The sequence below is a fragment of the Electrophorus electricus genome, chromosome 2, assembly GCF_041902795.1.
Source record: "Electrophorus electricus isolate QZ-2024a chromosome 2, ASM4190279v1, whole genome shotgun sequence".
Classification (NCBI taxonomy): domain Eukaryota; kingdom Metazoa; phylum Chordata; class Actinopteri; order Gymnotiformes; family Gymnotidae; genus Electrophorus; species Electrophorus electricus.
The window spans coordinates 18,018,737-18,030,358 of record NC_137498.1 but is presented as its reverse complement, the minus strand read 5'-3'; the positions used below and the strand labels follow the sequence as shown (position 1 = coordinate 18,030,358).

The 11,622-nt window shown below is 43.2% G+C and overlaps 2 long non-coding RNA genes across 2 annotated transcripts; one reads left to right on the top strand and one right to left on the bottom strand.

Annotated features, from left to right (window-relative positions):
- On the top strand, window positions 1-3,796 carry LOC145660357 (uncharacterized). The gene is made up of 3 exons (XR_014126633.1): window positions 1-106; window positions 2,658-2,821; window positions 2,999-3,796. It is a non-coding gene; the product is annotated as an uncharacterized LOC145660357 (long non-coding RNA).
- A 2,859-nt stretch (window positions 3,797-6,655) lies between these two features.
- Window positions 6,656-10,803, bottom strand: LOC118241912 (uncharacterized). The gene is made up of 2 exons (XR_004776422.2): window positions 10,482-10,803; window positions 6,656-7,148 (listed from the first exon to the last, which is right to left on the bottom strand). It is a non-coding gene; the product is annotated as an uncharacterized LOC118241912 (long non-coding RNA).
- Between the last annotated feature and the right edge of the window lie 819 nt (window positions 10,804-11,622).

Sequence of the window (11,622 nt, the reverse complement as noted above, 5' to 3'; positions counted from 1 at the left end):
GTGTGTGTGGGCCAGCCAGGGCTGCAGCTTTTTCATCCACCCAGCTGTGGCGATGCGCAGTGTCCTTCACTTAAGACATCTCACTTCGTCATCTCACAGTAACTCGGTAAGCTAAAGCGCATTTTCCATTTACAAAGAAGCGAGCAGGAATTGAACATAAGGAGTGTGAATGGACAGGGAACAGGTAGGGATAGGGAGAGAGGGAGGGGTAAGAGGAAGGAGAGAGGGAGGGGTAAGAGGAAGGAGAGAGGGAGGGGTAAGAGGAAGGAGAGAGGGAGGGAGGCAGAGAAAGAGAAATGGCAGTGACAGACAGAGAGTGGCACGCAGAGGCTCTGAACACAGCTTTTCTGGGGCAGCCCTATAATCTCATCCTCATCAGACCCACGCATTGGTCACTGCCTACGAGGGAGTACGAGTAAATCAATCACAGCAGTCAAGGTAAAGATAGCATAGACACTCCAGATCATCCACTCATCAATAAAGCAGGCCTGGAATCAATGGCCTGGCCTGAAACCTTCAGCCAAGTGCTGGGTCTGGCTAGTGCAATTCTGCCCTTGACTTTGGAGGACTGAGAGTAGCTGAAGAAGAAAATGACTGTCAGTAATTTGTTGTCTAAAGCAATCACCTGGGTGATGCAGACCCTGCCTTCCTCTCTCTTTTTTCATCCAATGTGAGGTTTTGGTTGCTAGAGAGGTGAAACTTGTCCTTGTTTCCGTTCTGGACCACAACCTCGGCATTTCTAAATCTGATGCCCCATCTGATTTGTGCATTCATAACATGTGCTGTGGAGAGAAACGTTCAAATTTTAATTCCCCCTGTCCTTTTCTCTAAAGTGTAGAGCAATGAAAGCTAGCTACATATGAATTAGTTGGCAAAATGAAAAAGATAAAGGTTCACCTTCTCACTAACGTTTCTATGTAGCTCTTTCTTTTTCTTTCTCTCTCTCTATCTCTCTCTCTCTCTCTCTCACACACACACACCACACACACACTCAGAAAAAAAACAGCTTTGCTTTCATAGCCGACCAGCTCGTTTCCTTCTCACACCTTTCAAATGGACACCAGTGCGGCCACCTCTGACATGGCCTATGATACGTCTTTGATACACAGCGAGAAATGAATACATATTCCACGCAGCCTTTCTCCTCATGGTTCAGTCTGGTTCAGAGTCAGATATCCTATTTAAGAGAGGAGACTAAAGAATGAATATTATTCTCACTATTTATCAACCAGGCAGCCAATTAATTACTCTGTGATTAAAGCACTTCCTAACTAGATTGAAGTTAAGAAGATTGGGGTCAAAAAGTGTTAATTTATTTTTGCGAATCTCCATTTCTGACTTTTTCATACACAAATTATCAAAGGCACCCTGCTGTATGCAAAGTGATTAATTCCACTATGCAGTTATCATTGTTGTGTGTCAGACAGTTTTAGGGAGGATGGGCAATGAGATCATTTTTTTCTTTCAGTACCTCCTCTTCTCTTTTTCCTGCTCTTATTCTTTCCATCTCGGTCTCTCTTGCTCACTTCCTGTCACCCTCGGTAATTCATCCATGGCAAATTAGCGACCAAAAACAAGATGACCTAAACGTCTCTTGCGCGACAGTGATGAGAAATTCGAGGCCTCCCTGTGGACCTGATAATGTCACTGTCTAGTTCTTGATAGCGGATGAAGGAAAGAGACGGGGGAGTGAAAAAAATAGAAAAGAAAAGAAAAAAGACAAGTGGGCTAATGTCGAAATGGACAACAAATCAGTCTGTGGAAGATGAGAGGATGAACAGCTCGTGATGTTCTTAATTGTGAGATTTCATACTCATTTAAGTAGCAGCGTATCACGCAGCCGACACTCTGTATCCCGCAGATTAGTCTAAATGGGATTCTTCCACTCGAACCCAGAGGGCTAATTATGAAATAACGACTCCTTCCTCCTCCCAGATTTTTTTATTTTTATTTTAAATATTTATTTATTTTTAGCACATCACATTTTTTTTTCCCTGACTAGTCCCTGTAAGCTTCATTATCACGGTGCTGTGGTTGGAGGGAATTTGCAGCCGAGCCGAGAAAATCCTCCACGCTCAGCCGACACTGACACTCTGGTTGAACCCGACCACTATTAATGCAGGATTACTGCACAGAGGCCATGTTTGCCTGGGGGGGATGAGACAGAATTTCGGAGGCAAGACAATATCATCAGTCCCAGTGTTGTGTTGTGTTTTTGTATGGTTTTTTTTTTAAATTACAGATTCTTTGTTGTTTTTAAACATGGAGCCAACTAACTCTGTCTGCTTGACTAGAAGACCATGGGGGGCTTTGGCCACATATGGCCCAGGCGGACTTCTAGAACTGCATTAAAGTTTAAACATAATGAAAACTTTATTGTGTGCTCATCTGTGTCTGTTTTTATGGTTTGGGCTTAAAAAGAGTGAACTAGAGTGTTCAACTAAAAAAAAAAAATGTTTTAAAAACTCCTGTGGCAAAAAAAAAAAAAAAAAAAGAAGAAACCTTCCAGCTGAAGTGTAAAAATGCAGTGCTCCTGAAATCTTTTTCATCATAGGGCTAATACATTCTCTCTCTCTCTCTCTCTCTCTCTCTCTCTCTCTCTTTCTCTCTCTCTCTCTCTCTCTCTCTCTCTCTCTTTCTGTCTCTCCCTCTGTCAGGTATTCCCATGACAGTAATTGTCAGGATATAAGCAGCATGGCAGACAACAAAATCCTCTTTTTGTTTTCCCAGTCTAATCCTGCTTGGCCTGGAATCGACCTGCCCATACAAACACAGCCCAGCTGAAGCAGCACATGGTGCGACTGGTTCTCCTCTGACTGTGGTAATAATGGTCATGTCTCCGTCCAAATATCCAATTGAATTTGAGAGACAAATTGAATTATGCGAAGCGAGCTGTGTTCCTGTCAGTGCTGTTTAGGCGAATAAACACGTCACATCCCTGATTGTACGTCATGTGTGTAATGATATTAGGCAAGTTCTAATTTATCTGTTGTTTCAGGTAACAACCACACTTCACATCTGTGATTGGAGGCAGAATGCATTGGCCAGCACAATGGTCCTGGAAATGGCATACCAAAATCCCACCAGGATGCATGCAGACACATTTTCCAGAGAGCCTTCCACTGTAGTGTCTTCGTTTTTCCTTCATGGGACTGAGAATTGTCATTTTCTCCTCAGTTCACCAGAGCCTGTCAGCTACTCCCATCCACCACATCCTCAGAGAGAGAGAGAGACTATTGGCCAATACCTTATGTCTATTTGCCATTACATAATTTCAATTCCAATTATCACCATGCTTTCTAGCAACAAAAAGTAAAAAATAATAATAATAATGTTTGCTATTTCCAGCAAATATTTTTTGTTGAAAAACATTTGAAAGGAAACATACCCTGAGTATGAAATGATCGAATTAACCTAGACTTCATTTTACGTATTAGCAAACATCTATATTTAAGATACACAGCTCATATGGATGCTGCATAATATTCTATAGCTGTTGAAACTTTGCCTTCTTTTTCAATACTTTGTCCTCTACTTCAACTGTAACACGTAAGCATCTATTTATAATTACTTTTCTTAACCAAATACGTTAGACAATTAGCGTGAGATACATTGTCCCTCTCTCCCTATTTGAGGGCACTGGTGTTTAGTACATTAGAACGGTCACGTTTCATAAGGCCACATTCAATTACTGTGTTGCCATTTTGAGCTAGCAGAGATGAGGTCTTGTTGACTTCTTCTGCGGACGATTACGTAAACAATGTCCTCGGATTATCCTTCACCTTCATTTGCATTTATATGCTCATTGGTCAGCTCATTCAAATAGAAGTTTCCCGCGTGTGGTTAAAGTCAAAGGTCATAAACTTCATTAAATTCTTATTTAACCCAAATACCCATGTTATTTGGAAACAGCATGAGAATATCAACATATTCTTTGCATACTCTAAAATCAGATTTTCAGATTCACTCAAGAGATATATGGAAAATCACTGCCTTGATCCATCTTGCCCTTATAGCCATTATTTCATTAAGTGCAGTAATTTCTCAACAAATAAACTGTCAGACCAACACAGTTGAGGTTGTCTAATGTAGACCTACTTGAAGTCCAGTGATTCAAGCTGTACAATAGTTTCTGCTGCCAATGTAGAAACTGTAGAAGTCTACAGTATCGGCTCCCCCAACTCCCCCCCCCCCCCCCCCCAACACACACACACACACACACACACACACACACTGTCTCCTCGAAGAAGCCCTTTGCTGTAGTGCTTTAATTTGAAACAATGTCCCAGTGTGCTACAAGCAGAGAGCAGTCACACGGAGCCCTTCTCCCTAGAGGAACCCAGGCTCCGAGGAGGCCAGCTATTTGTCATTCGCTACCAGATATAGTGCAACCTTGGCAAAGTGCAGACAAGAGTAACACTACGAATCATCAGGAACTAAAGTTTGGGTGATTTCAATGACACCCCGTAGAGGTCTTTTAGTGGGGGAGGAGTCATTAGAGTAGAAGGGCAAGAGGACGCAAGTGCGGACCAACCGGGAAGCGAGGTTCTTCCTGCTTATCCACGCTAGCAGGGGACACAGGAGTGCAGGGCTCTATTGTGCTTCCGTACATATTCAGATGCCTTGTTTCCATGGTTCCCAGGTTGGAATTTAGATTTCTGGCTTTTATGTCTTGGATCAACAATGAAGCATAATTGAAAGGAGGGGGATTATGTTAGCTAAATGCAACAGGGGGCAAAGAAGCGGCAGCCGATGCGATCACTAAACAGCATACCACCAGGTAACGAATATTGCCTTTATCTTAGAGAGGTGCGGGATTAATTGCACTTCCGTGCGCCTTGCCCCCACAGAGACACTCTACGCCCGCTGCGTCTGTGCCTGGACCCGGGTGTTAATCATGCCAACTGTCAACACCATCACAGCGATGTTAAAGGGATGGCCAGATCTAAAAGGCCAACATAGCCTAGCAGTGTATGTATACCTGCAGGGCCTACTAGTATTCTGCGTGATAAACAGCTGCTAGCTGGTGGCGAGCTGTTCCCCCTTTGCCACACTTGTAGCTTTTTTGGGGGGAGTTGGGGGGGTGGGGGGAGTTTGATTTAATCCTTATCGTGGAGCTGGACTTTTACTTCCTGCTGATGGATTTTTTGGAAGCGTTCAGGCATGACTTTAAGGAATACATTATATTAATGCTAAATCTGTTCTCTGCACTATACCATTCTGCCTTATTTTATTTTGTTCTGGCATTTTAATTTGGGTATTGATCTTCACTGGTGTGTAGATAAATCTCAATCTTCAGAAGACTTTAGTAGGTTAACAACACCGAATTCACAGTGCAGCTGACTCCAACAAATCAACTCACCTGTTTTCCTTCACAGTCATGGCATAACAGGCATGAAGCAATTACTTTCATCTTATGTAAACCATAATCCTCTAACCTAAGATCATCCCAGCACATAGCATCCCTGCGGGGGCTGGGTGTGATCGGCAGGGCAACCTCACATTTCTTTAAGCAGTAATCCTCTTACAAAGGCAGGGTAATGGAAGAGGGTTACTGCCTTTCCCCACTAGCCAAGGTGCCGTGGCGGGAGGCCAGAATGGCGAGGTGCTGAATTTCTTGTGTTAGTCGGCAGATTTTGGGTGAATGAGGAAATGAGTGTGGATGCGTGGAGGCACTGGCCCAGGAGCACTGCTGGACTCTCTCTCTTTCCCACACGTACTCCGCCCTTCTTTGTCCCAGAGCTTTTGAAATTGGGCTCCTCGGCCTCAGCAAAGACCCGACGCTGCGGAACTAGGGGCCTGAAATCCATGAGCCGCTCCTCAGGAAAGCCAAAAGGAGCCGAAAACACTCTTGGAAGTGCAAAAGATTAACTTTTTGCCTCCACTCTCCGAGGACAGAGCGGCATGGCGGTGGGCTGGGAAATGCAGCCGCTGTGATAATTTAAGCACTTCTGCAACTCTGTGCTTTACAGTCCTGAGTCTCAGACTGTCAGAAGTTTGGGTTTTTCTCCATTACCAGCAGCTGTTCAGCGATAAGTCATATAAAAGAGAGCCGTCCCATACATTTAGGCGAAAGGAAAAGAAAAGATACCCATCCTTCATCATACAGAGAGCATAAAGAGCTGGATGGGTCTGCAAACATGTGTCCAGTCAATTTCCAGAGCAATCACAACACTTATCCAACACACTTTCGAGCAAAAATCCACCCTTACAAAAACTGCCTTCCTTCATTTCGCAACTAAGTCCTCCGGATAGAAGAGCTAAGGCCACAGATGATGATGATTTGTCTTTGGTGTCTTCAACCATTTTTTACCAGCACCACTTAAGGAGAAAAATATCACTGTAGTTCCTGGTCAGGGTGACTTGGGCACTATTTAGTTGGGGACCTAAGACAGATGGACACTCGAGTCTTTATATACTTGGCCCTGACTGCACCAGTTGGAATTCTGATAGGTCTCACTCATCAAAATGGTCCATTACATGGTGGAAGACCATTAAGCATGTGTACAGCACAGGTGTGCTGCCCGCAGACCGGCTGTGGCAGCTTTAGGAAGACGGGCATTTGATGGAGTGGCCCCATGTGGGATGATCGATGGCCACTGGCTTCAGAGCTGTTTATAAAGCTGAGATTGTAACAGATAAGCCCATGCATTAATTATCCAAGAGTCTTTTCTTTCTTTTTTTATTTTAGAGATACATGACATGCAAATTCTCCTGTGTCAAGATACTGATTCTAAGGTGTACATAAAAAACTAAATACGTGCAAAAAAAAACAAAAAAAAAAAACAGGCCTGGTATAACGAAATGGAGATTCTTAATATGAATATTAATTATTGCTATCCTAAGCATTATGATCAGCAGTATGAAATCAAAGATGGTGTTCCTTACTGCCGACCTGAGTTTAGCACACAAGCAGCCATACTCTTGTGATGCACAGGATAGTTTAGGTCCTCTCTCCTGTCCATCTGCAGGAGCACTGGTGAATCCTGGACATAGTCTCGGGTCCTCAGGTCACTCGCAAGGAAGAGAGCAGTCGAAGTTCCCACAATAGCCACGCCCATACTGCATGCACAGCACTTCGAAAAGGTGCTGGGCCTGGCCTAGAGGAAGTACTCCACTCAACCCAGATCCCCAGACTGGGTGGTGCTCTGCTGAGGGACATTCAGAGATTCAAAGATTAGAACAAAACAAGAACAAATGATGTTTCAAAAAAATTAAAGAGTATTATCAAGAGTTCATCTATTATCAAGAGTTCATGTATTAGACTTGGAAAATAAATAACACATTGGACATTGCTCACAAACACACACACACATACACTAGGGTGGCCAGGTATCTGGTTTTATGCCCCTTCCAGCTGTACGCCTAGATGGTCACCTATTTGTCATCCTTCTGGAGTGAACTAGTAGTTGCCTTCCCTTGATCAATATTGTTTTAGCATGTCACTGGGTCACATACATGTCAAAGCAAATGCACTGTATTTCACTGGTGCAGCAGAGAACTTCATACCTCACCTCCTGGCTAAACCGCAGAAGTCCATGCATTAAATGCTAGTCATCTAGTTAGGATGTGTAACAGCTCAAGTGCCGCAGGGCAAGGAGCAGGACAGACAGGCTCCCTCAACGTGGACAGACATTTATTAGACACAACACAATACAATGAACGCAGCAGCACTCACGTGGAACAAGCAAGGTGAACAAGGTTAATGTCAAACACACTGAATCACGAACAGAACTGAATCACGAACAGAACCAGAACCAAAGACTGACATAGAGGCACACACCAACAGGGGTTTATATACATACAAACATAACGACAATAAACCAAGTGCAGGTATGTGCTAACAACAGGGGGCGTGGATACAAACAAGACAGTCTGTGAATTCCCACTGCAATTTCAATACCCACCGCTCATAGCTGTCCACTCCTGACAACTTATCTCTCTCTCACTGACACCTGTGATTGGCCTCTCTATGCTACACTACACATCACAGCACCATGCTTCAGGGAAGCCAATCAGAGGAAAGAGAATGACCACCTCTGCTCTCTGGCTTCCCTTCTGTGCACGCAGGTCTGATTAATCTCCTTCTCACATATCCACTCTAGGTCCTGAGCCATTGTGGGGTTTCCACAAATTACACTGTGTTTTGAGTGAGCTGCAAGTCTGAGGGGTTCGGCACACTTTAATCCTGCCCTGCCAGATGGCACCATCAAAACGGAGTGATTTGACCCACGGAAGCTAGACCCCAGACCCAAAACAAAGAATAAACAGTGGAGACCGTTCCACGTTCAGCACACATTCCTGCCCAGATAGTGTGCTGGAGGCAAAGGCCCATACAGACTTACTGCCTCCATAAAACATAAAAAAGTGCGGGTGCTGTGGGGGGGGGGGGGTGCGCGGAAGCTTAGGGGACACACGGGAACATCAATTTCCCATCAGGCTCTGAGTCCAGCGTTTAATTTGCTCTGTGGCATTGAACCCGTGCAGAGGGGCTGGGGTCAGGTCCTGCTCATTTACTAGCCAGCGAAATGTCAATATTTACTCAGCACAATGGTATTCCGCTGCATGGCTGGACCTGCGGGTTCTTTCATCTGCCGTGGAAAAGCCAAATCACCACTGCCAACTGAAAGGCCAAGTGTCCGCTAATGCTGCTGTTTTGGGTCCTCATCTTCTAGCTGGGAAAGATGAAAAGCCACTGGAGAAAAAAAAGTGAACGGGTGTATTGGTTCACAATAAGCAGTAATGCAAGCAGGGTCTACCAGCCAAGCTGATTATTAAGGACAGAGCTGAATGACTGTTAAAATGACGATGACGCCCCCTACAAGGATGAGGAGATGCCCTCTAATTCACAGTCTTTCTGCAAATGTGTCCCCATGTAGTCAAGGTCTCCATGGATTGTTACAGCACCTTGCAAAAGTGTTCAAGCCCTTTAAAAGTCATCAGCTTTGTCTTGATTACAAATTAATCTTAAGAAGATTGTTCAAGCCAGTATTTTTTTATTGCAAAACAAAATGCTCTTACAGTAAATTGCCATAATTAACTGTCAGTAGATCTTTAAAAAAAATAAATAAATAAATAAAAAATGAAAAATGCTGCTTGCTTAAATTCAAATCCTTGAGACTAATCCTTAATAGTCCCTCTTTTTGCTGCAGTAACAGCTTTCGGGCTGCTATGGTACGTTTGCACCATCTTTGCTCAGGATTTCACCCATTGTTTGACCTAAGCTTCAGTGTATTAGTAGTTAGAACCAGTTTGTCTTGCAGTATCTCTCTATATTTTACACTATGCAACCATACTTTGATTTTAAAAAGATCCCGAGAACATCAAACTGCCATCCCTGCGCTTTACTGGATGGTGTTTGTCAGGAAGGAGCAGTGTAGTGTTGGGTTTGCACCACACATAGCTTTGAATAGTTTTGAACTGTAGTCATAAGCCCTGATCTCTGTCTTTTCTGACCACAAAACCTTATCCTTCATTTTAATTATGATGCTTTCTGCGAAACTCCAGAGGTTTCTGGAGTTTGTTTTTGTTTTTTTGTTTTTTTTTCAGGAATGGTTGTCTTTATAGCTGCCCCCTCATACAGGCCAGTTGTATGCAGAGCTCTTGATATCGTTGCCCAGTCTCTGCCTCTGGACCTTTCTCGCTCTCACGCTTCGAGCTCTGAGACACAGCCTGGTCTAGCCACTGCCTCGGTGTAGTTTCCATTTCCAATGACGCAAAACAGTGCTCACTGGCATATCCGAATACTTGGATATTATTTTGTAACCTTTTCTGTGGGTTTATCTAGTTTCCTTAGAATACCATTTGGTTTCTGTTGTAACATTTATTCTTTAAGCTTCACAGTTTGACAAATGGTTCTTGAAATAAGGGGTCTTTTATCCAGAGAAGGTACAGGCCAATTATATTTGGCCTCGTTAAGGCAACATCATTCATCTGTGGAAACTTGAAACTTCCACAGTACAGAGCTTGACTACTTATGCAAACAGCATTTTTAGTCATAGTTATTATAAAACATACACTTGCATAAAACCAACATTACTTTAACATAGTTCATTTTGAGACTCAGTCTTTTAAAATATGACACTGCATATAATTTCAACGTGTCATCTGTAATCCACACTATTAGGGAGGTTGACTATTTGCGCAAGGCATTTAAGTCTTCTGTTCATCACAACAGGCTGCAAAGCGGTCATACCACAGTGCCCAAGGGATGTCATGATCAAATGTGACTTGATGAAGTAGAAAATTGTCAATGTGAAGTGACAGCCGAGAGTGCTAAACGCACGTATAAACGCGTGATGTCATTTCAATGGTTCAGTCCTTTTTTCTTTTCTTTTTTTTTTCTTTTTTTTTTTCCTTTTTTTTGCATAAGGGCAAATCAAGTCTTTAATCATTTTCAGTGGCGAAAAACAATTCCTTCAAAGGGTTTTCGGGTAAGTACGGATAATAACCCAGAGAAACAAGAAAAAATTGGCACTCACGCTGTTTTGTATTATATCTGGTCTGCATGCAAAGAGCGTCTTTACGGTTAAGGGTTCTCGGAGCGCGCGGTGCATTTCTCATCTTGCTTTGATGTTCGCGGGGTTGGAGAGAGTCTCGTGTCCTTTTATGATTAGCACAGAGCATCGCACACGGGGACGGCTGCACGGGCGATCCTCCAGCACTCTGTGCTAGCTAAAATGTTTGCCATGTTTAATGATGCACAAAAATATTCCTGAGTAAAAGTTATTTATCTTGATCACCGTCATATCGTGGAGTGCTGTCAGTTAAGCGGAGCGAAATATTGGCGACCGCTAAACGAAGGTGACATCAGGCCAGAGCTACACCAGGAACTACCTCCAACGGAGTCGCTTACGTTTACGTTACATCTAATGCGTCATTAATGTGTTGTAAGTGTAGGAGTTGGTAGTAATACATTATTAATCATTATGGATCATTATTAGTCATTATTAGTTAACTGATTTGTACTATAATTATCATCAATATTAACATTAATGTGAAATATGGGCATTATTTTTTTCTATAAATACCTAAAGATTTTGTGCCGTAGGCGGTGATGAATACTATGAATACTAACTCAACGAAGTTCAAGGAAATGCTAAGCATAAATAACTCCACTGCATAAGAAATTAAAGGTCCAAAATATGAAATATAATTTAGGGGCTGTCAATATCTAATCCCACCCCCCCCCTTTTTTTTTTTTGAGCCGGACTAGAACAACTCTTCCTTTCTGATTCGCTCATTTTGGCGTGCGGCAGCAGTGGCGAGATGACTGATTATCTAATCACAAGCGGGCGAGCCGCAGTGGTACACCGCCCCATTAATCATACTATAGCCTGCCCTTTCAACCGAATCACCTCCTGATTCCTAGATCCCCTGAAATTACTCCGGCCCAGACACAGCCTAATGCGTGGCCGCCATCCACACACTCGCGAAGTATGAAAACCAATCAGATGTCGCCACCATGTCGGAGGTAAACGTCCTGGGACTTTTGCTTTGATGGCTTTGATTTGTTGCTACCTAAAGATTCATTTTTGATACACCATTTTATACCCAGCCGCAAATTTATTTGGATTTGGAGTTTAAAGGTTTTGCGAGGAGTGGTCTATGAGGACTTTGTAG